This window comes from Lepisosteus oculatus, chromosome 7 (genome assembly GCF_040954835.1).
Source record: "Lepisosteus oculatus isolate fLepOcu1 chromosome 7, fLepOcu1.hap2, whole genome shotgun sequence".
Taxonomy (NCBI): domain Eukaryota; kingdom Metazoa; phylum Chordata; class Actinopteri; order Semionotiformes; family Lepisosteidae; genus Lepisosteus; species Lepisosteus oculatus.
The window spans coordinates 25978700-26005385 of record NC_090702.1 but is presented as its reverse complement, the minus strand read 5'-3'; positions in this window follow the sequence as shown (position 1 = coordinate 26005385).

Genomic DNA, 26686 nt, shown 5'->3' with positions numbered 1-26686 from the left:
AGCATAAAATTACATGCTTTCGCTTTCTCCATTCACACCTCCTGTGAGTGCATACTTTGACATCTTTTTGCAATTTAAGTGAAGACATCTGTTGAGTTTTTTGTTGTGCAACACATATAAATCTCCTGTGGGCAAACTGCACTAAACAAATATTTGTTTATGGTATAATTTTGTAAGGAATGAGAACTACCCATTGGCAGTGTAATGAAATGTCACAATCTTTGCAAGTTGATTGGAACCATATGGGCACTTTAGACTAAAACTCAAATCTAATTCTTTAAGAACACTCACCTAATAATTACTCATTCATCTATAAATATAAGGAAAGTTTGTATGTTTTTGAAACATTCCAGTTTCTGCCCCGTTATCATGACCTTTCAGACATTTCGGTTTACTGTATTTAGTCAATACTTAAACCAAAGAGGTAGAAATGACCAATTCCCTTGAAACAAGAGGCAAGGGCCTGCTATCTTTTTAAGTGATCACTACATCCTGAAAAGGGTCAAATTAATACCATAGAATGAAAGAAGTGTATTTGCCTGGGTGTGTTGAACTTTCCAGTCTTTGGGTTGTTTGCCAAAATAAAATTATGTTTCTAATATATTAGTAATTATAGCAAACATGTTGATTTGTCATCAATCTAGACAAATTGATTATAATTATTACAAAGTCAGAACATCCGTGGTCCCAGAGAGCAACAAGAGATTTTATTAATCACCCTTAAATCATCAACACTTTGCTTTGACCACTTACAGAAAGTAGCTGAATTGTTCAATGTAAAGATGATTCAAAATGAAAATCCCAAAGCAAAATAGCTGTAGCTCAACAACCACAGTTAACCTTGCCTGATTTAAGTCAACCCATTCACTAGTTTTCCAATAATCCACAAATCAGTGTTTTCAGGGAAACAGTCTAGCAGGACCTACAGTAGGTAAATCTTATCTAAAAAAAGTGAACATTCTGAGACATCCTGAATAACATGGAACATTTGACCTAATACAATGGCTGAAATTAACAATCTACACTCACATTGCATTACAATCTACGCTGACATCTATTTAATAAGCAGAAGAGCTAAAGGTATCTATTATTAAGAACCACCTGGGTTCTCCTGTCTTCATTGGGGAATTGTCAATATGAATGAAAGCCAGGCAAATGTAATCTGAATGAAAGAATAATTACTTGAATTTTAGACTCCAACGTTAAAATGGGATTTTTTTTCTGGCTTGAAGTGTACTGAAGTGTATGTATGTTCTTTATATAAAAGAAACTTAAAATGAAGAAATTTAAGTAGGACTCCACCACTGGGGAAGTTGATTCCTAGAAACCTTTGTAATTAATTATCTAGGTTATTTAATTATATATTGAGACAGCAATGATTAATAACAAGTTATACTATGAAATTAACAACATATGTTACACCTGAAAATATATTAAATCTGTATTTAATGACAAAACAGTCTCACAGTCAGTACTGTATATGCAAAAATAAATGAGCAATTATTTCATATGATTTGATTTGGCTGACATGTTTATCCAAAGTGACGTAAACTGGAGCAATCTTGGTAAAGTGTCCTGTTCAGAGTTGCAACAGCATTTCTACTTTCTCCCAGTATGGAATTTCATTTGAGTTTGAAACAGTAAATAAAACAGGAGGAGAGTCTAGAGAAAGTTACCACAGAAATAGGATTGAAATCTGTATGAGTGTGAGTGTATTCATCCCTTTGGGAATGATAATGACTTAGAGCTGATCATCAGTATCCAGTTATCTGGCTTAGACAGATTTCTGTTATTCAGTTTGTTGCTTTGACACATTCAGCAGGAAGTAATAAAACAGACTAATGGAGCCAGTTTATAATTAAGTGGTGTGCTGTTTTGTCTTGAAGGTAGATTTCATTTTGATTAATGAAATGTGTTTTTACCTTTTCCTCCAATTTTATTTCTTGCTCGGAAAGCTTTATACAGGAGTCAGGTATCATTGAGAACGTGTGGTCTTACAGGAACTGACAGCACTTCCACCTGAATCTTAATGGTCAGGCTGAGAGACTGTCACCAGTGCAGTGAAACTGTGATGCTTCTTATTCTGCTAAATAAGTAATTTTGCAACAGTAGCGCATTGTGCATTGTCTGCTGTAAGTGTAAGTGAAAGTGATGCTCCAGAATTTGGCTTTTTGTGAGTCTGTTAAAGTAAATACACTTATATGTTAAGCAAAATATAATCGTCTTATATAAACTGTATATAAATGTACAGTATAATAATATTAGTATAATTATTTGGGAGCAATATAGTTGCTCCAAAGTGCAAACATTGCACAAGTGAAAAAAGAAGGTTAAAAATGATACCAATGAGGTGAAATCATTCAGACAGCATATCCAGTTACTTGTAGCTTGATGATCCAACAATGTGATCAAGCATCAAAATCCATATTATTGCTTGACAATTTGTTCTATACAACTTTAATCCTATCTACTATGTATCCCATATTGTCAGTTTTTAAAATGTGATTTTTGCATTTCAAATCAGAATTTGTGTTCCTGATCTCTATGGTTTTGCTGTGGAGATCTGGATTGACTAGATTCATTCATTTTGGATTTTATTTAGTCTTCCTAAAATCTTCTTTGTTCTGATGATTCAAGTATTTCAATTATTATCCTTCAAATGAGGAAAATGAGATGAGAAATTGTCTATCGTGTGACTATTTTTAACAAAGTTTCACAAACACAGTTTAATCTATAAAGAGCCTTTCAAAAATAATAACAAATTATTCAAAAGTAATAACAAAAATACATACTGTAGTACATCGTAATAAAAAAAATACAATAAACAGTAAAAAAAAAAAACAATTAAGCAAATTTATACAGGATAGAAGTAGGGCAATGAGACATAGGCCCTAGTAAGATAGTGACTTTTGAGTTTAGATATGAAGAGAGTACAAATATTTTTTTCTTGAAGATTGGAAGGAAGGCCATTCCATAATTAAGCAGCAGTGACAGACGTACAGTCACCAAAAGTCTGAGATTTATTCTCCGATAGAGTGAGAAAAAGAACAGCCACAACTGCACAGAGCCTGTGGGAGGGATTGTAAACATGGAAGAGTTCAGAGAGTATGGCACATGATTATTTAAAGCCTTGCAAGTCAGTAACAAGGTCTTGAACTGAATACATGACTTCATAGGCGTGAATGTAGAAAATAAAGTGTAGGAGTGACATGCTGCCAGGGTCTGGTGTGAATGAGAAGTCTGGCTGCAGGATTTTGAACAAATTTCAACTTACTAAGAAGAGTGGAATATAGAGCTGCAGAAATCAAGACTTTGATGTTATAAATGCACGAATCAGGCACTCAGCATTGGATATTGATAGAAATTACTGTACGTCGTGTAGGCAAGATTTAGTTCTGTTTACCCATTTGGTTATATTTTACGATAAGTTCTTTAAAAGGAAAATTATTTGAATGTTTTCATGGGGTGTGAAAATATGCATGGGGAGTCCCCATTACCTGTAAAGCGCTTTGAGTGGAGTGTCCAGAAAAATGCTATATAAGTGTAAGCAATTATTATTATTATTATTATTATTATTATTATTATTATTATTATTATTATTATTATTATTATTATTAAGTAGTGTGGAACAGCAATGGACGGATTGAATTGTGCAAATGAAGAAATACAGATCACTAAAGTGATTTTGCTCTTATCTGAATTTTTTTTTCAAAACTCTCTGGATGGCGAGGTGCACCACATGGTAATTGTACCCCGAAACTGGGTCAGTCGGATCAAGACTTGAACTAAGCATTATTGAATCTCATTCACTTGCAAGAGCTTATATCAGTGGTCTTGATTGTTTCCAATTCATACTTTCTGGATTTTGGGAACATGTCTAAATCGATGCCCAGGAAGGCTCAGATGTATATCGCGGAAATGTTCAGGTGACACCCCAGATAGGGTTAGGGTTAGCATCCACACACTAGTTAGACAATTTTTAAGCTCAGGGTTGGATTTTGGGGCCTAAATCAGGTTTAGGACAAGCGGTTTTTTGCTCCTATCTGATTTTTTTTTAGGAAAATCCCTGGGCCTGGATGGTGAGGTGCACTGCTCAGTAAATGTATCCCAAAACTGAGTCAGTCGGATCAACAGTTGTGAGCAAGCATTATTGAATCTCATTCACTTGCAAGGGCTTTTATCAGTGGTCTTGATTATTTTCCACTCATACTTTTTGGTTTTGGGGAACATGTCTAAATCGATGCCCAGAGAGTTTCAGATATATATCGCGGAAATGCTCAGTTGACACCTGAGGTAGGGGCAGGGTTAGCATTCACACTGTAATTAGACAATTTTTAAGCTCATCGCTGGATATTGGGACCCAAGTCAGGTATAGGATGAGTGCTTTTTTCCCTTTCTGAAAATGTTTTTGTGAAACTCTCTGGGGCCTGGATTGCAAGGAGCACCATGCGGTAATTGTATCCCAAAACTGAGTCGGTCAGATCAAAAGTTGTTGCCAAGCATTATTGAATCTCATTCACTTGCAAGAGCTTTTATCAGTGGTCTTGATTGTTTCCAACTCATACTTTTTGGGTTTGGGGAATATGTCTAAATCCAATGCCCAGAGAGGCTAGTATACAGATGGTATACCTGTACATATCTTTATACTGGTGAAAATTAGCTATAACGCTGAGTCCTAAAAAGCTTGAATCAGTTTTCTATAGCAAAGTGTGGATATCACAGTTAATTTGCAATTTCTTCATAATGTTGTATGAAGAGAGTACTGTTAAATTTCTGGAGAATAAACCCCGATATGTTGTGATTGTATGGGTGCACTTTGAATGCCGTTGGATCATCCAGGTGAGTGCTACACACTGGTGGTTGTGGAGGGGAATCCCCATTACCTGTAAAGCACTTTGAGTGAAGTGTCCAGAAACGTTCCCTTGTAGATAAAGTATTCCAGGGATTGTGGGTTCTGAAATCTGTTGTGGAGGAGCAAATGTCTGGCTCCTTATGTTCTCTTCTCATAACATACAGGCATCACAGACCTCATCACAAAACACAAAAGATTACAGGATATATACATAGATGCCCCCACTGCGTGTTGTCCTTGCTTAGCTAGCTTTCTAACTGGGGGGTGTCAACATAAATTATGGCTCCCACATCTACAGTACCTACAAAACTAGAGATACAGGTCATCACACATACTGTACTTTGTCTTAGGAATTTGTATTAAAGGCAACAATGACAAAAAGGCTTGTTTTTTCACAGTTTAAAATAATTCCAAACTCGTGTTTAAAGGGGCTGTGCTTCCACTTTCCCTGGTTTCTTCATCAGGTGTGTAGGTGAGGTAGAGAAAGAAAGCTGAGATGAGGGTAAGAAGTTGAAAAGGAGGAGTGCAAATGAGACAGAGAGAATGTGTAAGGGGGAGATGGAAGAGTTCTAACAGATGGAAAATGGATTATGGAAAACAACACTAACTGTAAATCAATGGAAAGAGGTTAATCAGTTTTAGGATCATTTTGGCTTCTGATGTCTTTTTATTAAAATAAATCATACAGGATGGTCAGTGTAATCATGGTTGGGACAGGTAAAAGTGGAAACTATTGGCTTGCAGAAGTCTTTAATCCTCACTGCGCTGACTTGCTACCTGAAGTGATCTTCATCCTGTTGTCCCAATGTGCTATAAATGTTTCTTCATTCCGATTTCGAGGGTGATATCAATTTGATGCTGAAAGAGTTCCCCAGCTCTAACCACTTTGTTTGCTTTGAAATTCAAGATTTAATTCAGCAGTACACATCACCTGAGTCAAGCACAGGGACATGCAGACATAAAAAAAGTGAGTCACCAGAGCAGCAAAGCCTTCAGCAGGGACAGCAGTGAATTAGATCGCAGTGCCAGGTAGGTGAACAGGTAGGTGATGGAGTGAATATCAATGACTTGAGCAAAAGTCTGAGGCTGCTGGTGGTAAAATGTCTCCTACAAATGCAGAAATGAACCTTGCAATGAGAATTGCACATTGTAATCCAAAACAATAGGATTGCACATACTGTAACGTGTGCATATGTTTTGGAATCTAAGCAGCCATGTAAATTGGCATAAACTAAAATACATGTAATTGAAAATAAGTGAAAAGTCAAGAAAGACGAGCAACAGGGAACAACAGGTCTTTTCAGGCATCCTGAAAAAAGCCATCTTTCAAAGTAATTGCAGTGTGATGTACTTGACATATAAAGCATGGAAAATTAAAGAATCTTTATAGTCATATTATTTCAAAGGTCATTTTGAACACAGGTTAAAACAGTGCCCACATTTCCATAATTACCAAGATTAAATTAAAACCTGAAATTGGCTCGACCGGTGTTGCCAGAGCAGCACAGCTTCGCGCACACACATGAAATGTGTTAAGGACGTAATATACTGCATTTTTCAAAACGCCACAGTGATGCCTTAATCACAAAGAGATTCTACTGTATAACTAAGAGAAAGGGCAACAGATATTTAGAAAACATGAGGTTTCTGAGGCTACTGAGAAGTTACAATAAACAGTTGTTGAATTGCACAGAATGGAATCTGAGGATGAGTCATTTGGTCTCAAAACATTAGAACCAAGCCACTGCTCAAGAGGCTTTTCCGAAAACAACAGAAGCGTTGCTTTTTTTATGTGAGGAAGGCTTGACAATTAGAGGCAATACAATGAGAGCAATTGTAGAGGTTTCTTAACTAAGAGCAAAGGATGTTCCTATTCCAGCAGCAGGCCTCAAAGATGGGAAATATTTTGCTCACATGGAATACAAAACGAGATTTTGAATTGTACTGTATGCCTGTAGAAATAGAGAGGAAAGACTCAGCTGAAATGAGAAGAAGCTATTTCTTCAGCCTCATTGTTGATGGTACAAGAGATGCTTCAGTGAATGAACAAAAAGCAATGATTCATCATGTTTCACGTATTTAGGAATTTCACAAAGGCTTTCTTTGCTGTTTTCAGAGTGTTGCTTAAGATTTTGTCTGCATTGTTACGATGATAAAAGATGTATTGATTGTCTTTTATTAATGTAAGTTACCTTTTGAGGTCAGTACTAGGAAGAAGTTGTAAACGCCATTTGTATTTTAAATGTTGTGGAGGCAAGTAATGCAGTGGAGAAAACAAATATTCTGTACTGTATTTTGTACACAAAAGGTGTGAAAACTCTGCCGGCTTTTGTGAACTGAACGAAAAAACACAGGAGATGGGCAGTACTTGACAAGCCTGTTGCTGCACTTATGCCCCATTGCAGAACATTGAAAAGCTCTCTAGAAACAATTGCCTCATCAGACAAAAACAGAAGCACATGGTTTTTGTGATGTAAGTTAATTCTTTTCCCAGCCAGTCTGCCAGAAAACCTTTGACCTCAAAGATGGAGAGTTCCATTTTGCAAAACCAGAGATTTGTGTGCTGATGAAGCAAAAGCTTTGTTTAGCTAAACCCAAATGGTTAGAAAAACAGATTGCTGTACTGGGTCAGGACTATGTGAAAAAGACAAAACATTTCAATATAAATAAACTTCAACTTTCTTGGCATCGGTGTCATCACAGAAAAGTCATTCAGCTTCCAGTTTAACTAACAGCTTTGCCACAGCAGAAGACAACTGATGACAAATATATTTTCAGATTTTTGACAATCTAGCCAGATTGATGAGATTACAGTAGATCAAAGGAAACTTGAGATCTACTGTATGTAAGCACAGCGAGGTTACTCCTTCCTGTCACACTACTCAACAATGTTACTGTCAGACTTTAAACAAAATTTTGACAAGCAGAAGAAACAGCTCAATATCTAGCTACTGTATAGCTTACATATGAAAGAGCAGCCACCTTAGTACATGACGTAAGGAATAAAATTATGTAATTATGCCACTCTTGACCAAAGAGAGGTTACCAATGATTTTATGATCAAAACTGAAAGGAGAAAAGAATCCTTTGTAAGATTTTAAGAGCATGTACAGTATTACATTACAATGTATTTTTGGAAATTATTTGCGCGCTCTTATGTTTGGCTGATACTGCAGCATACATATACAAAATATAAGGGGAATTTTGTGTGATTAAACAAAATTAATTTTGCTAGAGAAGAAAATCTGAATCTGACAGTGATAGCAGTTTGTCAGTCGTAGTGCTGAATCTTACACACAGTACAGGACACTTTCTTTGAAGAAACTTTTGTTTCATGTTTATTTATTTTTTTCAGTTGAAGTGTTCCATGCAACAGCAAGCAATATAAAAATGTCAGTTCAGTTCAGAATGAAAAAATTGCATTGCTTTTTTTTAATCTTGAATTAGGTGCATTGCTTGTTTAACTATTTATATAGTTCAGAGGATTACTGCTGCCCTTTAGTCTACAAGAAACCTAAGACTACAGACCTTTATGACAAGTCACACACTCATACATAAATACAGAACTCATCCTAGGCCTGATAATAGCAATGACTGACAAATGAATGGTGTTGTGGCATATACAGTATCTAAATTGTGAGTGCAGATAACAGTTACCAAAGTCTAATGTGCTGTAGTAAAATTGGAAATACAATTGCCTTTATTTTAGGGTTAGTGTTTATTTGACTTATGAGAATCCCATTTCCTTCATTTACAGTATATGATTTTATACCTATGCAAATTCTAGTGTATTGTAAAAATAGGATGAAGAATAGTGAACAAAATAAAGCTAGACAATACATGCATCTTCATTAACCACTTAGTCCAACACAGGCTTGTGTTGAGCCAGAGCCTAACATGACAGTCAGTACAGGATACGCCTCTTTGCTTCCTCTATTATTATGAAAGGAGTTCATTTTACCTACCCATTAACACAGCCTTTTCTGTTTTTCCTGACTAATTAAACCTGAACCAGGGTTTTATTTAGAGGATGAAAACAGCGTTCTTTGTGTGAGTAGTCCTTATATTTTCGACCTCTTGTCTGGAAGTCATTCTCAGTCAAATGTTTTTGCATTTCACGATTTTGCTCAATTAACATTTTTTTCTTCTTCATTTTGAGTTGCTGTAAGGGTTGCAGTTTCATGCTTAATATTATGAAGACATTTTATAAGCCCTAATATCCTATGTTATACTGAGACTAAGGCTGTGGTAAAGATCAATCATTATCTTTATCACCTAGGGCCTTTGCACTGGTCCCTAAACATTTCTTCTGGTCTAGTTTCACTAGTTATTTGCAATATGAGTACACCATGCCATAGCAAATATTGATAATGAATTTATATTATAGTATTTTGTGGTATTTCTATGGCCCAGTGTAATAATGGACGGAGTATCAAAACTGTAGTAAAACCACAGTAACACTATGTTTCAACACACATTTCCCAGACCTACTGTACACTGTAGATCAGTAGGCACAGTACTTGTGGTGTTTCATCAAGTTGGTTTGGGGCATCTAGGAGTGTTTTTTCAGATCTCCAGCAATTCTTAAATTCAGATTGCATGAACAAGTCCCTTGAAAACGGCATGTTTCTTACAGGCCCAACAAATGAAAGGCTAAACTAAGCACAAAGAATCATTGGCTCAATCGGAGGTATTATTTTTCAGGAATTATGTGGTCACCATGAAAGAGAATCAGAAGATGCTGGTTTCCTGAGAACCAGGATTGGGAAGCTTTGCAAGGTATTGTCTTTTTATTTGTATATCTCTTGGATTGAAAACATTGTAAGTTGTCTAAACTGAAAAAGACAAAAAACAGAAGGTCGTAATTAGTCCGGCTATTTGCACAGCAAGATCTAAGCTTGTGCGTTCAGATTCCAATGCTACCAAGTGAATTAAAACCTTGTTACAAATAATCTACTTCATGGGTTGCATTGATTCACTGCTGCTGTACAGGACCTCCAGCATTTGGTTTAAGCCTCCGGAATGAATCGAAGGACAAACGATAAAGATTGTCAGACACTATAGAGGTAACTAAAACCCCTGCAGGCTGGTTCCTTCTTTTCAATTGTCTTCTACTTCCAGAGGCCCTTGGAAGCAAGACAGTGAAATGACATTATACCAAGTCCAAGTGATGGCGAGCCTGCCACTTTTATCTGTTTTCTACAATATGTCAATGAGTCTGCACTCCGCAGGCACACAGAACAGAAAATAAAGTGTATTACTCAAGAGAAGCTGAAGAGGGCAGTCAATCTGTTTTACAAATCAGCAGTGAGTCTCAGATGTAACACAGCATTTTGTCTTAGCAGAAAGCTGACGGAAGTGGTTACTTTTTTTTTCTCTTTTATGTGGTTAATTATCAGCGGGATAACTAAACCATTAAATGGATAATTGTTTCAACCAGTAAAGAGTATATATATGGATCAATGAAGAGCTTCTTGGGAAAAAAGGCAATGTTAAGAGAGGGAACCGCAGAGAAAGAAAAACATTTTCTGATAATAAAATCCTGTTGGAGCACAAGGAAACCAGGCTTACATTTTCTGTTTGTTATTTAAATTTGCACAAAGGGTGAATGGAGATGTAAATCTGAAGTGATGAATAGTGATTCACTAGCTTCTTCTGCGACGCAGACTGATATTTCCAGTCAGCATTATTTTCGCTTAATTTACAAGAGGTCAGTATAACATTGAAGTTGATTGTGGTTTGTTTGGTCTGAAAGTGTGTTCAAGTACTTTTCTAAGTGTAACTGTATTAAACAAAGCTGAACACTATTTCTGTAGTTAATATGATTTTTTGTCTTAAGTTAGTGACTGTTAACACTTAATCCAGGATGATTTACAGTACAATTTATATAGTTTATGAATTTCACCTTAGGTAAGTAAAAGTAACAGTTATGCAAGTACAACACTAGGCAAATGAAACAGAATTTAAACAATACAAAAACAGCACAGAAACAAAGCAATATCAATGGTACATTATGAATCCCATGTACTCCATGTTCACCACAGTGAATACATACAATAAGCACATAACATTGCCTGTTTGAGAGCTAAGAATAATGCAATATGGTGGTAAGAAAAACTGAAAAGCAGCTGACAACTGATTTGTTACAGGTACTGTCTAAAGACATACAGGAAGTCTGGCATAGGTGCCAAAGGGTGTTCAGGTGGACAGAGTGCTTCTGACTTCTGTGGGCCAGCACCGAGGGGCTCGGGAGTAGGGCAAATGGGCTCTGAACGTGAGAGAGCAGACAGAAGGTACAGGAAGTCTGGCGGGAGAGTGGGAGCAGGAAAAGGTGAGAGCGGGTGTAGAGAGCGATAAGACACTGAAGATAGATAGTGATTGAGACCTCGGTAGGTGAGAGTGGGACGAGGAAGAATGGGATGAGGAAGATAAAAGATAGGTTGAGCAACAGAATTCTGGAAGAGATGGAGTGGTTGGCCAAGAGTTCTGTGTGTTTCGCCATTCTAGGCGAGACACTCCCAGCACTTGGCCTAGACATGGTGCACAATACTTGGCAAGGATTGTGAGTTGTGAATGCTGCTGGAGGAGAAGTGGCAGGAGAGTGCCAGAGAAAAACAAACACATAGGAGAAAGAGGGAAGAGTAACACTGAGCTTCCTGGAAGAGGATGAGGGGGATGCTGGAAACAAGAGAAATCAAGGTAGAAATGTCCATAGAGGTGGATATAAAAGGATAGTGGGAAGATAGTGGGAGTGTATCCAGGAGAAAATAACAGTGAGACTGGCAGAGATACAGTACATGATAAGACAGCAGCTGAAGGAGGAATATAGAGAAAGATCTTTTGCATAGATACGTTATGGAAAGCCATGGGAAGAGATGACAGGAGCCAGAGAAAGGGGAGAGAAGAGCAGAAAACCCAGGACAGAGCACGGTGTAAGGAGCAGACAGTGAGGCTTGCCTGGGTACTTTGTATGTGCAAGAGCCAGGCGAGAGCAGTGCCAGAAATTTCAAGATTATCAAAATGTTCACAGGAGAACAGAATGATCCACTGTGTTCTAGAGGTGAAGTTGGATTAAGACAGAGAATAGGTAAAGAGAGGAGAGCAGCTTCAGTGGAGTATGCTGCTCAAGAGCCGGATTAGACACAGTCACACAGTGAGTGCTGTGAGAGGAAAGCACAGAGCTGGTGGTGCTACACCCACTTGAGCTTTTAGAGAGAAAGGGAAGAAGGGAGACGGGAGGAATCATGAGTACAGTATGTGTTTAAAATCAGAGAAACGTCTTCTGGGAAAAGTTAAATAAAATAAAAAACTTGATGAAATGGCCATGCGAATGAAACTTTCTGGAAAACATATTTTGAAAATCTTTACCAAAGGTTCCCAAGCAGAATTTTTAGGCCAAAATAAATGTAAAAACTCAAAAATTGGTAATTAAATTAGTCATTTAATTGACTATCAAACTCAATTAAAACCCCTTAGACTTAATCACAGAGTAGGCGCTAGTAGACAAATTCCACGCCCACAAACCATGATGAGCCAAGTTGGAGTCAACAATGGGATACTGAGACAGAGCATTCCTGAGTTGCAGCAAAGCCTGCACGAGCTCTTCAGTCTCGTTCTGAGAGCTGGGTGTTCCCCTGAGGTCTGGAATCAAGGATTAACCACTCCCATTCATAAAAGTGGATACTTGTCAACTTGTCAACTTCAATGACAAGCTGGTTCATCAGATGGATGTATTTCAGGTTTTCTGGGGAGGGATAAGAAATGTGTTGTACAGGTATGTCATGGAAAATGGAACATTGCAGATTCACTTGTAAATTGCTTTTTAAAATATATTGAATTTATTTATCTATCTTGAGAGCTGACGACAATCAAAAGATTGTAGTATGCCGTGGGAATTGTTTTGTTGTCTTTTTATTAAAATCAATAAGACACATGTAGTTCATATTAACTATGATGTCACTTACTGTATCTTGCATTCAGACCATCTCACACTTCACAGATTTCTGAACTCGAGATCAGTGTATAATTTGTAATCCTATGAAACACCTGAGGATCTAAGACTGAACAAATATCTGACTTCAAGAGATTACCCAGTTCACCTCCTTTCATGTTTCTTTTTTTAAAGAGCTGAATCAAGGAGCTCAGAATCTTCTAGATCTGAACTGGTGGTATTTTACTCAATAAATAGAAATCACCACAGGAGTTAAATATCATTGAGTCAGTGGGAGTGTTTGACCCAGTTTTTATAAAACTGAAAAAGTGAATCGGACTGCAACGGATAACAGGAGATGACAGTGTTGTTTTATTGCTGACCTGAATGGAAGCTGAAAGTGTCTGGCCCACTTTAACAGATTTGAGATACTGCTCCGGTACGTTTTGATTTAGTCAGTGAAATCAGCTGCCATGTGAAGAATTCAGGACGAATTTCATTGTGGATAATAAAGGTCCTTGAGTCCAGAATGTTCTGGAGGTTTCAATTATTATTTCAAAGTGTTATCGTTAATCCAGTGGAAAATTAAATCAGCATGTCTCATACAACTTGTTAAACTAGACAAAAAAATACACGGCTACATACAGCAGACCACGTATTTATTCTAGAACCACACACAGAATTGACACAATTAGAATGGTCCTTGTGCTTAGGTACTATAGCAATACAATCAGCAGTGTTGCTGTGCAATTGTAGACATTTCTGATAAAGAATCAAAAGAAGAGAGTTTATTGTGAATTTTTTCACAGACATGGATTTAGAACAGGCTTTCCAGGCTATGGCTGAAATGGTCAGTTACTGGAACACCTCAAGATTTGTGATTTACTGAGCAATGCTCTCAAAATTGCATTCATGCTCTACGTTAAGCAGTTAAAAGTTTGGAAAATGTTCATAAGAGAAATTCATTCAAAGTTAATGAAAAAGGTTTTATTTTTCCTGTAAGTGTGGTTTGCATTCCTCTGATAAAAACATCTTCTGCTAAAATACTGTTGTTTGCTGATCCATATTTCCAACTATTTTTATGAAGTTCTAAACAGTCTCATGTGGTTCATCTTACATTACAGTTCATTTTTCTCTAAATTAAAAGCTATGTGGTGGATTTAAATAATTGAAATTCATGTTTTTACTAATTTTAACAATTTTCTGTTGATGCTTATTGTTCAAATAGCGAAATGATTTTTTACAGCTCATTCGTATTATCAGTTTTTTCATCATCTTCCTTAATTAATCCATGGATTGGTGGAGACACCTTTGAGATTTTTCCAAATGCTTCTATATGGGACTGATGTCATTTGTTAGGTATACGTTTGGTGTACGGGGGCTGGTTATTTCCTGTCCCAGCCTAATCTTGGAGATCCATTCTGGTAATAGTGTTATCTGAATTGCTAGATTTGTACAGCATAGTTTTATCTGATCAGCTACTCCTAAGTGAGAGAACTTGAGAGACCAGATGCCAGACAGCTTTTGAGGCTGGAATTCTATGGTTTTTAGCTGAAGTGACCAAAAATGTACTTAAAAGGTTGGCCAGAAGGGAGGGATACATTATCAGAAATCTTCTTTTGCTGGTGAGGCTGCAGAAATGTCAAACATTTGCTAGGTAGATAGGTCACTTTCGTAACATCAGATTGGGCTGAAAAGCTAAATAGCAGTATGAGTCATTTCAGTGTGCAGTTTGCAAGTGGCATTTTCAAAGTCACCCCAACTTATTTCTTCAGATTCAACAGTGAAACATGAACAAAAGGACCCAAGTGTGTAGGGAGGTGAATTTAAAACTGACAACAGACATAGCTTTTCCTCAGAAATAGCTGTGCGAGTACAGAAAAAGTTACCCAGCCATGTTGTTGATGTTGTTCATTCTAGATATGCTTGGATGAGATCCTTGGATCAATTACTAAAAGCTAAAAGCAACCAAACATAATCTTTCTTATTTTCTAACATTTCTGGAAGCTTTCTTCTTTTGTATCTATATGATATGCTGTATTAATACATGCAATATACAGTACAGTACATGAGTTGAAGACAACGGCAGCTTCCCTTTTAGAATTGTATTTAATCTTTCAAATCACTCAAGCCTATTTTTATTCTTCTTTTAATTTTAGACTTTGGATTTTCTATCAATGATCCTAGCTGGCCCAAATACTTACATTTGTTGACCTCTTTTGACTTGATTTCATTTGACTTGATGTCATAAATACAAGAATTGCAAAGGCTGACAATGCTACATTTTTTCATAGTGCAAATCACTGAGGTTATTAAAGTTGAAACAAAAAAAAGCAGCGTTCTGACTCTGTCCCTGTTCTTTCAAATCGTTTTCTCTTTCTCAATGATAAATTAAGAAACTGCCTGAAATGCTTTTATCCCAGGTAAAAAGAATGACAAACAGCCTTTGAGGCAGATGTTATTACCCCCAGCTCATTCTTTCCAAATATCACTGATGGTACATTTCAATGTTACCTTGTTTCAAAGATGGACAATAAAAGAAGGCTTTCTTTCAATTTTGACTTTCTCAGAGATAGCACTGCCTGGAAGGTGTTTTTTTATTATACTTTCCCATTTTATTTCTACTGTAGCTTTCATTGAGTACTAGGTTTTTCTATCCTCGTGTCTTTTGAGGGGTATAATTGAAATTCTGTACCCTGCTAAGTAGAAAAAATATGATTAGTTCTGGCTTTAGTTCAGAATAATGTATATACTTATGCAAAACTATTTAGGCCAATTTTCTCTTCCGGCTACTCAGATTTTTCAACTTGCTTCAGGTTTATTTGGGAATGCACTAAATTTGGTTCTCAGATTAATTTTTTAAACACATTTGTATTAGGCAAGCAATATCAGTATAAAGCAACATTTTGGAATTGATAAAAAATAAACATTTATGAATGTATAAATGTGGACAGTATAAATGCACAAATATAATTTATATATAAGCATAAATTCCATATAAATATTTATTGTACAGCTACAAGAAATCAATGAATAAGAGTTTGTTAAGATATGAAGTGCTTGTTAGTGTGTGACATATTAACAATGCTATTTATCCCTTTTCAGCATCCAAACACAGATCAATGCTTTCATGGAGAATTATGCCATCTATAACTCCTTAATTTTACTTTATTTTTACTATTCACTTCCCATGTGTTTTATTTTTTTAAAAGCATTCGTTCTTTTAAAGAAATATACACACAGGACTGTATACTTTTACAAACTTTTTACTTTATTAAAGTTTTTTCTATGCATCACTCAGTTTGGAGGATTTTTTTTAATGCAATCTCACCTGAGACTACACCAGATACTTCACCTGAGACTGTATAAATTTATACACTTTCATTGTGTAAAATTGTCTGTTACTGTATGTTACATAATGGGCAGCACAGTGGTGCAGTGGTCAGCAGTGCTGCCTCACAGTGTTGGGGTTCTGGCTGTAGTTCAGGTGCTTCAGTTTCCACCCCAAACTGGAGGAAGTCCAAAAACATACTGGTAGATTCATTGACTTCTGGGAAAAGTGGCCCTGGCCTGATTGTGTGTGTATTTGTTTGTGTCTGTGTTTCTGCCCTGTGATGTATTGGCGTCCTGTCCAGGATGTACCCTGCCTTGCGCCAGATACTTACCAGGAGTGGCTTCGGCTTCCCTGTGACCCTGTATTGGAAGAAGCAGTTAGAAAATGGATGGATAATTTACTGTGGACAAACAATTGGTCCCAACTGTACCATTAGCATAATTCAGTAATCTATTTCTACTAGATGACTGCTTTAACTATGTCTTTATCTTCATCACCTATCACGAAGCACACAGTTGCAGAGATTTATCCCTCAGCTACGCTCCATATGATAAACCTTTAACAAGAGGACGTGGCTTTTTGGAGTAGATGGCACATTTACAGTACCCGCTTCTTTACAAAGCTGCATTTTTCATGTCTACGCTCTTGCTTCCTCCTCCTTGGTATAAAGTATGCTCAGTTACTTCTAATTTTGTAAAACAGAAAGCAGCCATGAATTAAATTCTCTACCTTGCCAAATGAGAGAACAGTGGGTGGCCTGGCTGTAATTCAATTCCAGTTCTTTTCCTGGGCTTTTTCTATTGCAGTTCCTCTGCTTCGTGGCAAGCTATAGAAGAAAACTGATTTATTTGAAGTATTAAATGATGTACTCCCTCACATACATCAGACTCTTATACAGATAGATTTAAATTTATTCTGTATTTATTTATACAACTTACTTGTTACGGGAACAGCCGGACCTCATTAATTACCAATCAACATTCTGCACATGACCCCCTATTTAAACCTTCTTCAACCCGCACTTCACTGCCCAGTATTAAACAGTCTGCTGTTTGCTGTATTGTCCACCACAATATACCGACTTAAAGCAAGCTTTCTTCAAACAGGAAGCCCTCTACCTCCCCCAGCACCACCCCTACGACTGCACACCAGGAACACTGCCTACCTAAGGGACGTGTTTACTCCCTCTCCGGCCCAGAAGAGGAAGCACTGGAAAATTACATCTGGGACACACTCAGGTTGGGGTTCATCTAACCTTCCACGTCACCAGCATGCGCCGGATTCTTTGTAGAATAGAAGGACGGGTCGCTCAGGCCTTGTGTGGACAATAGGGGTCTTAACAACATCACCATCCCCAACCTCTATCCTCATCCTCTCATCCTGGCAGCACTTGAATCACTCCACGGATCTTGTATTTTCACCAAGTTAGATCTGCGGGGTACTTACAATCTATTACGCATCAGAGAAAGGGACGAATGGAAAACCGCCTTCATGACAACACATGGTCAATAACTCATAATGCCTTCTGGCCTCGTTAATACACCCTCAGTTTTCCAATCATTCATGAATGATGTCTTCTGTGATGTCCTACACAGATATGTCAAAGTCTACCTGGATGACATCTTGATTTTCTCCTAAGACATGTCCCCCACTTCAGAGAGGTTCTGAAGTGGTTAGTTAACAACAAACCGTATGCCACACTAGAAAACTGTGCTTTCCATGCATCCAAAGTACACTTCCTGGGTTACGTCATCCCCCCCCGGGTGTAGAAATGGACCCTGCTAAGGTGACCACCATCACCAACTGGCCAACTCCAAAAAATCTAAAACAAACCCAACGCTTCCTGGGTTTTGCTAATTTCTATCGCAGGTTCATCAGAAACTTTAGTTCGGTAATAGCCCCTATCACTGCCCTCACTCGCCAGGGCCCTAATCTTGGCCACTGGAGCCCCGAAGTGGACAAAGCTTTTTCCACAATTAGACAACTATTCACCTCTGCCCCTCTCCTCCAACACCCAGATCCCTCCCTTCCCTTCATCACCAAGGTTGATGCCTCAGCCCACGGAGTGGGCGCTGTCCTCTCCCAGCACCATGGGGAGAAGCATGTTTTACAGCCCTGTGCCTTCTTTTCCAGGTAGCTCTCTCCAGCAGAGGCCAACTATGACGTCGGCAACACAGAGCTCCTGGCCATCAAGCTCGCACTGGAAGAGTAGACGCACTGACTTGAGGGAGCGCAGCATCCTCTTGTCACCATAACTGACTACAAGAGCATTGCACACATCCAGGCGGCTAAAAGACTAAACCCCTGGCAGGCCAGGAGGCTCTTTTCTTCTCTTGGTTCCGCTTTTCCATCTGCTACATCCCGGGATCAAAGAACGTCAAGGCGGACTTGCTATTACGCTTTCACAACCAACCAGATCAAGACACCCCACCAGAACCTATCATCCCTCCCCTCACGACACGAGTGAACCAGCATGATTATGGGAAACAGGTAATACACGAAGAATTACACGAGCAAGGAATGGGGGAACAAATGAGCACAAGCAACATGAAATGGAAAGTAACAAGTGCAGGCAACATAATAACAAAACAGAGGTAATCAAAACCAACAAACAAACGAAGCCAAAGCTAACAAAACAAGCAAAAGGTTGAGCAATGAGCGTTCTAAGTTGAGCAAAAGTTCTCGAGGTTGGAACTTCTTTGGTATTTAAACTTGAGGTCTTGTTGCTTATTGGCCAGGAGTAATGCGGGGATGACATAACGAATGTGGAAACAGATGAATGAAAAAAACCAAAACACATGGACCTACACAGGAATATAACACCTTAATTAGGTCAGCCACTCACTAATCCATGACTCTGCCCCTCCATAATATCCTCTCAAGCTCTTTGTTCCACAACATGTCCGCTCACCCATTCTTCTATGGGGTCACGACTCCCAGTTTTCGGGACACCTGGGCATCCAATGCACCCTGGAGCTCATCTCAAGAGATACCTAGTGGCCCTCCATGGTATCAGACTCCAGACAATATGTCCAAATATGCCCTACCTGCGCGCATATTAAGACCCCACACGCTAAGAGGTACGGTCTCCTCCATCCTCTCTCTGTCCCACAACGCCCTTGGTCACACCTCGCAGATATGACCTACCACGCAGTCAAGGTAAGACCGCAATTATGGTGGTCACAGACAGGTTCTCCAAGGTCACGCACTTCATCCCCCTACATTCCCTGCCCTATTTGTACACCATATCTTCCATATCTTCCGCCTCCCTAGGGACATTGTCTTTGATCGAGGCCCCCAATTTACCTCTAGATTCTGAAGAGCCTTTTGCAAAGTGCTGGGCATCTCCACATCCCTGACTTCCGGCTATCACCCCAGTGCCAACAGGCAAGCGAAGAGAAAAAATCAAAAGCTCCTCTCCTTTCTAACAGCCTACTCATCCAGTTCACAGGACAACTGGTCCTCCCTTCTCCCCTGGGCAGAACATATCCTCAGCATTTGTCTGATCTGGCGCACGACTCAACGCACCCTTTTCGCTACATCACAACGCCAGATCACCTCCACTAATCGTTGTCGTCATTGTGTAGCCCCCCAGTTCCGAAGAGGATAGTTTGTCTGGCTTTTCACTTGAAATCTTCCCATCCATCAAACCTCATGCAAACTTGGACCAAAATACATCGGACCCTTCTGCATCATCTCGCAGGTCACCGCCGTCTCTTATCGCCTCAAACCACTTCTTTGTTCCCACTCTTTCCCCCCAGCAGAACCTCCACCCTCCCCGACTACCCATTTATGGACACCCCACCTACACAGTTAATAAGATCCTGAACTCCAGATGGATACTCAGCACACTTTAGTACCTGGTTGACTGGGAAGGGTATGGCCCTGAAGACAGGTCCTTGATTTCGGGGAGCAACATCCTCCACCGCTCCTTAATCCAGGAGTTCCATCAGACCTTCCCAGACAAACCATTCAGGGCGTCGAAAGCTGCCTTAAGGGGGGGGGGGGGGGGGGGGCACTGTTATGGGAACAGCCAGACCTCGTTAATTACCTATCAACATTCCGCACATAACCTGCACTTCACTGCTCGGTATTGAACAGCCTGCTTCTTCCTGAGACCTTCAGCGAATAATCCCTTTTACTGCTCTGGATCCTGGCACTGCTTGCCTCACCGACTTTGACTTCGTCTAGCCCCTTTGGATTCGTTCACTCTTGTCTACGGACCTGACCTGCACAGGGTTCTTCCTGACGCTCCGTAACACTACTGAGTACAACTAAAATATTGCATGCTATACTGGTCTGATTATCACTCATGTGCCATCCGTATGGTGCTTGGTGCAAAAAACAAACAGGATTGAACACGAGATGGTTTAGTTATACGTCTATAACAAGGTAAACAGGTGATGAAACTAACTAACTCCTTTTGAGTTGTGTTTTCCTTGAAACCAACAGTCATTTACTGCTTCAGGTTAGGTACTGTAGTTCCCCACTTTGTTCATGCATTTAAAGTTAACGATCACTCATTGGTTATGGCTGGATAAGTGATGCAGTGCATGTTGGTAACATATCCACACTAGAACTGGAGTATAATGATTCATTATCCAAGTCACGTGCAGCAGCAGTTTACAAGAAGAAGACTTTTTTAATGTTGACTTTCTCTGTACAACGCTTTTTTCATTGCTGAAACAAAATAATCCACAAACCAACTATATTGGTGGCTTTTCATGCGTTGAAAAACCATGTAAATGTTAGGAATTTGTACATCGAGTTCTTTAATTTATCAACTACTTAAGTGCAAAATGATGTATAGCTGGGCACTGCTCATATGTGTAACCAAGTTGCTCATATGGTACTGCTCGGAATGTAGAAGCATTTATAATTTATTACAACATTTTCTCATGACATTTTTTTAAAAGTAAAGCTTAAAAGTCAGACTAGAAGAATTGTTTACAAATATAGCAAAAGAAAATTGTCTGAGAAAAAAATGGGAAAGAGAACAGCAGCTGGGAATTTTCTACAGCATTTATGTCAATGCAAAGACTGCATTTGTCTCTAGATGCAGTCTGTCCAATATGTTCTTTAACCAGGATATGAGAAACAAATTTCAGAAGGCTTCTAACTTTCGACTGTGTAAAGTACTGTACATATTAAAAAGTGTAGGGTATACTTTTCTTGATTTTCACAGTTTCATTTCTCTATAATTCTGAAATTGTAATTATGTTAAAAAGGCACTTTTTAAAAATTTAAACAGTTTAAAAATGTTCACAATGTACCTTTTTTTCTGTTTGTATAATGCTATTATTCTTTTCAAATTAATTAAACATTGAGAACACTATTAGGACCATTATCAAAGCATTTTGGTCCAGTGCAAAATTGGGTATTTTTGTCCCTCATAATAATGATGTTATTTTTAATGTTAATGTTAATGTTTTATTGCTTTTTCCATGCCTATTTCCTCTCTAGATTATTGGTATATTCGTTCTTTTCTGAAATCTGTCAGCTAATGAAGGTTCAACTCTTAAACACCCTGATAAAATGAACTCAGAAGCAGATTTCTTCAGAATGAATAGTAGGACATGGACTGGGATGTCACATATAATGTTGTAAGCATGAGCAGCACTAACAGATAATAACCTAAGGGTAGCAAAGACTGAAAAAGCAGGTCTGAAGCCTGCATTTCAAGGAACAAGAGCATATCTAACAAAATTGAAGAGGTAATTCCACATCTTAGGGGATCTGTAACTATTATACATCCTACCATTGCTTTGGAGATTCTCAGAACTATACGATACTTAGCATTCTAGAACTGGGGTGTTTGACCTGGTGTATACACTGTTAAGTATGGAGAAACTAGCAGGAGATCTTTGAAATCCAGCTGAAGGCTTGACAGAATGCAAGTAGGTTTTCCTGCTAATAATCCTATAGTACAATAGTCATTATGTGGCAAAAACTTGTATGCGTTTCTTGAGATGCTGCTTAGCAAGAAGCTGCTTCAATATGGCAATATTTCTGAGCTGGCAAGAAGACACTCAATCTCTGTTTTTAATGTGTGAGTCAAATTAAAAGTCTAAATCCAACATCACACCAAAGTTACAGTATGCGTTATAGCTTTAGGACTGAGGCTTCAGCCATCTGTATTTAGATCTGAGACTATCTTCCCTATGATCATAACCCCTGTTTTATCCGAGTTCAACATGAGAAAATTTGTAGTCTCGTCCAATTTTTCATCTCTGCAAAGAAATACGAGTGAAATTATGGATGATTATGGATAAAGTAAGATTACAGACAAGTGAGATTATGGATGAAGTGTCATTTGATTTTATGTTTGTACATACAGTTGTGTATCACTGGTATAACAGTTAAAGTTTGCATTATGTCAGTGGACATCATCCCTTAGAGAGAGCACATACAGTACTACTATACATAGTGAGAATTATTTGATGTGGGTCCAAGCATGTAACCCAGAAAGACTCCTCCTTATGATAAATACAGTATGAGCAATTACCCTGCATCTGACTATACTGAAGTCTATTTATTAGTTATAACCCAGAGAAGACAGGACAAGTAGGGCTTCTAAGAGGTCGATCAATATTTGATGTCAATAATGTCAGAAGTTGCAGGTAAGTGAAGAAAGACAAGAATGGTGGAATGACCTACAGTATAGAATGTCAGAAAACAAAAGAAAGGCACGTAGATCTTCGGATGACACCCCTTGATGATTTTTCCCCCACTTTGAGTACAGAGTTACAGTAAGTTCAATTCACCAACGTTCTCACCAATATCCTAAATATCTAATTCCCAAAGGGTCATTTCAGTTTTCATCAACACAAATTGGATTTTTAATGGGTTTACCAAAGCAAACATCAATAATGTCTTTTTCCCCACTGTGGAACTAATAAATATATTGAGACTTACAGTATCTATAGAGCATTGTAGGACAAAATAAATAAAACATTGATATTTAAAGCACATGGTATTTCATTGTGAGGACTTAATAATTTTGAATGTCTGAAAATACCAAAGAACACAAAATGGGTTACATACTGTATGAGAAGAGGCATTCTGGGTCTGGTAGTTAGTAGTTAATTGATTCAAGAATCTCACCCATCTGTTTTTTGAAAGCGTGTATCAGCTTCATCAACATGGCTGGCTAGCCCATTCCACACTCCTACAACCCTTCAGGTAATACATTTTCTCCTGTTCTCAATTTTATATGCACTTCCTTATAGTTTCCACTTGTGTCCTTTGGATTGTATGAACCTAACATTTTACCAATAGTATGATGTTGTAATTTTCTCTTTTCGTATTTCCTTGGCTCATCTATATGACACGTCTTCTTCTCTTCTTTCCTGGTTTATTACTGATGCCGATTATCACTGTGATTTCCAATCTTGTTTCAACGCCAAACCTTTTTTCTCATTAAGGTCTTGCACACAGTGTTTTCATTTGTACTTCCTAAGTCTCTTTCTAAGCTGAAATGTCCAGTAATGAACATGAAACTAATATATGTCTTTTTCAACATTGATCTCACCTCGAAGCAAAAAGTGTGGAGTCAATTTTCAGAAGCACTGAAGGTCAACAATTTTGGTCGACACATTATCAGTAAAGGGAAATCTCTCTGGGACTTCTTTCCTTTTACAGACAGAGGAGGGTAATATAGAAGTCTTCTGGATAGCTATTCCAGACTATCGGTACTGTTGTACATTGCTCAAAATGTTTACTATGTTTACAACCTCCTCTGTTCATCAACTCCACCAGTCATGTAATGTTTGACAGTTCAGTCAGATGATCCCATGCACATTCATGGACATGCTTTTCATGCACATTGCATAACCCTAGCTGAAATTCAGGGTTATAAATAGCCGAACAGTTCAACCATTGGACAATTTGAATCAATCACTTGTAATTAGACAAAACAACAAAACACTGGCAAAATCACAAGCATGTGCCCTTCTTATTAAACCTATAAATTGAACATTTCACAGTATGCAGCTATGAAGTGGATGTATTCATAACAATTATGCTAATACATTTTAAAAGGTGGCACAACAGAAAAGTGTTAATGCAAACAATAAACATGCTCACTCTGCATAATGTTAATATTTATCTGGGATCACGGTAATCCGTATTTTAGTATATTGAATAGATAAGAAAACAAGAACAAAAAACATTAAGTTAATAGTTTTTTTCCTCAGCTAATTAATAACAAATTGGCTTTAGTTAAAATTAAATTCATTAAACATAAATACAACATTTCCTCAGTAGATTGCACAGTTTCAAGAAGCAGGATCTAATGAGATATTTTTACTGCCATTCTGAAAAAAAAAATCTGTAGGAACATTTGCTTTGAATTTTTTCCCTAAACTGTGTTTTTAATGCCAACAATACATTACCATAAATGTTGTAATAAGGTACTGCATTGTTTTCCATTGGGCTGGAATGGGGGTGTTTGGGTTTTCCAGCCAATTATTCGTGACTGTAAAATAACACAAAGGGTACCAGTTTAATGTTTATGGTTTTCCATAGAGTATAATTGACTTCAGTATTGCATGGTTTGCACTATGCTTGTCACGTTCAGCACTTGACATAATAGCCTTCTTTATACTGTAATACATGCGGGACTGAAAATGCAAGGTTTCATATCAAAGGTGCCATTGAGGTTTCTGATTTAGTTTATGGGTAATGGCCTATCTGGTTTGTAACTGTTGATCGTGACGACATGAGGTGTTTCGTTAATTCGGTCGTCCTCTGATCTCGGCATTCACACACCTAAAAAGGGGGAAGGGGTTTAATTGCAACAAAAGAAGCATTATCAAGTCAAGCTTCTCTGCCGTAGCAGAATCCAACTTCAAAATGCTTGAAACGTATTTGGGACTCTGCTCAAAATGCAATATAAATGAGTGCCAGTCTTGCAGAACTGCGAGGCTTGGTAGTAATTGAGGTGAGCCCTGCCAATGTTGAGATGAAAACGAGAACAGACAGTGACCTAAGGGCAGAGCTCTTCCCCTATTGTCCTACACTTAATAAGCAGACAGCACCACAACACCACATGTGACTTTCCAATCCATTCAGGGTCTGATCAGACTACACCCAGTGTAATCAGAGGTTAAAGGTCTTGTTCATACAATCAGTGTTTCAAACCTCTTTGTGATATTTTTGGAACGCTCTCATGTGCATTTTATTGCTACACACTTTTACATTTCGCATTGTGTAATTTGTAAATCTACAACACAACTTTTAGAATTTCATGAGCAATGTCATCATCCTCCCAGTTAGAATGTACTGTATTTACACTTACAATCTCTTCGTACTGTATGTTACTAGTATTGCTAGTGTTGCTAAAAACTCTCAAAAGAGTAACAAGGAATAATACAATGAATTATTTGGAAAAGTAATCAACTGTTCTTCGAAGTCAGTACTGGTTCTTCAAACAATTCTCAATTACTTTTAATCCTGCTGTTAACTTGAAAGACACTGCTCATTCCTAAACATCTGCCTGCCCTTTGTTGTCATTTGATTGTAACTTAAGAAATCCTATGTTTAGTGTGAAAAATTATGAGGATGGTGTTTTTTATTAAAATACATTTTTAATTCATTTTTTAGCCTAATTTTTTTTTCTAGGATTTTTATTTACTTAAATTTCTTTATAGGTTGTACAAATGTGTTATTATGTATTATAAATTTCGTTTGAAGAAAAAGCATTTCTCTGTAAATGTTGAATTAATACACAGATTTAGTTGACACTTCATGATATATTTACCCTTGGATCTGGTATGAATTCACATACCATTGTGGCTTAGCTATTTATGTGAAGTGCTTTGTCATACAAACGCACACAATGAGTTGTAGAAATGTAAATTGTGTTGCGTAGTACATTCACAGGGAATTACTCTAAGGACTTGGATTATGATTGACACTGTCAGCTAATAAAAGGCTTACCTAGTATCAATGCAAGATTAATATGATCTAAACTGAGATCTGCTACAGTATTATATGGCTGATATCAATTTGGAAAACCTTACTTTTCATGCCAGGAGTTTTCCATCAAAGAAAGACATATTAAGCCTGATTTTCCACTGTGGGCTGACTGCCCATATAAGGCATTTATTACTGAGTGGGCAATTTGCCACAGTGGTTCCAGCAGAGAAAGGAGTTTTGTTTCTCTGAACACTGCAATTCCTGTTGGTAAACGGCTACACTGATATTGTCAGTTTACTAAATGAAGAGCGTTACAACATTTTAAATGAAACTTCACCAGACTCAGCCAATATTTGTGTGTATTCCTGAGAGAGCTAATTGGATAACTCTGGTTACATCACAAATACTGGTAAATGCAAGCTGAACCACTCATTTTTAGCAGCCAGATGTCCCCAGAGGTGACATTGAATTTGCCAGCTGCCACCAAGATCAAGTGGAATAGATCCAACAAGACTCCCTGGAGCTTACAGGGTTCCATATCTCTCTTCCAACCAACACTGACAGAATACATTTCCAAACCATTTTTGATCCAGAACTTTTGTGAGCTTTTTTTTTATCAGTCTCAGTCTACATTTTCTGAAAGTTATTTTAG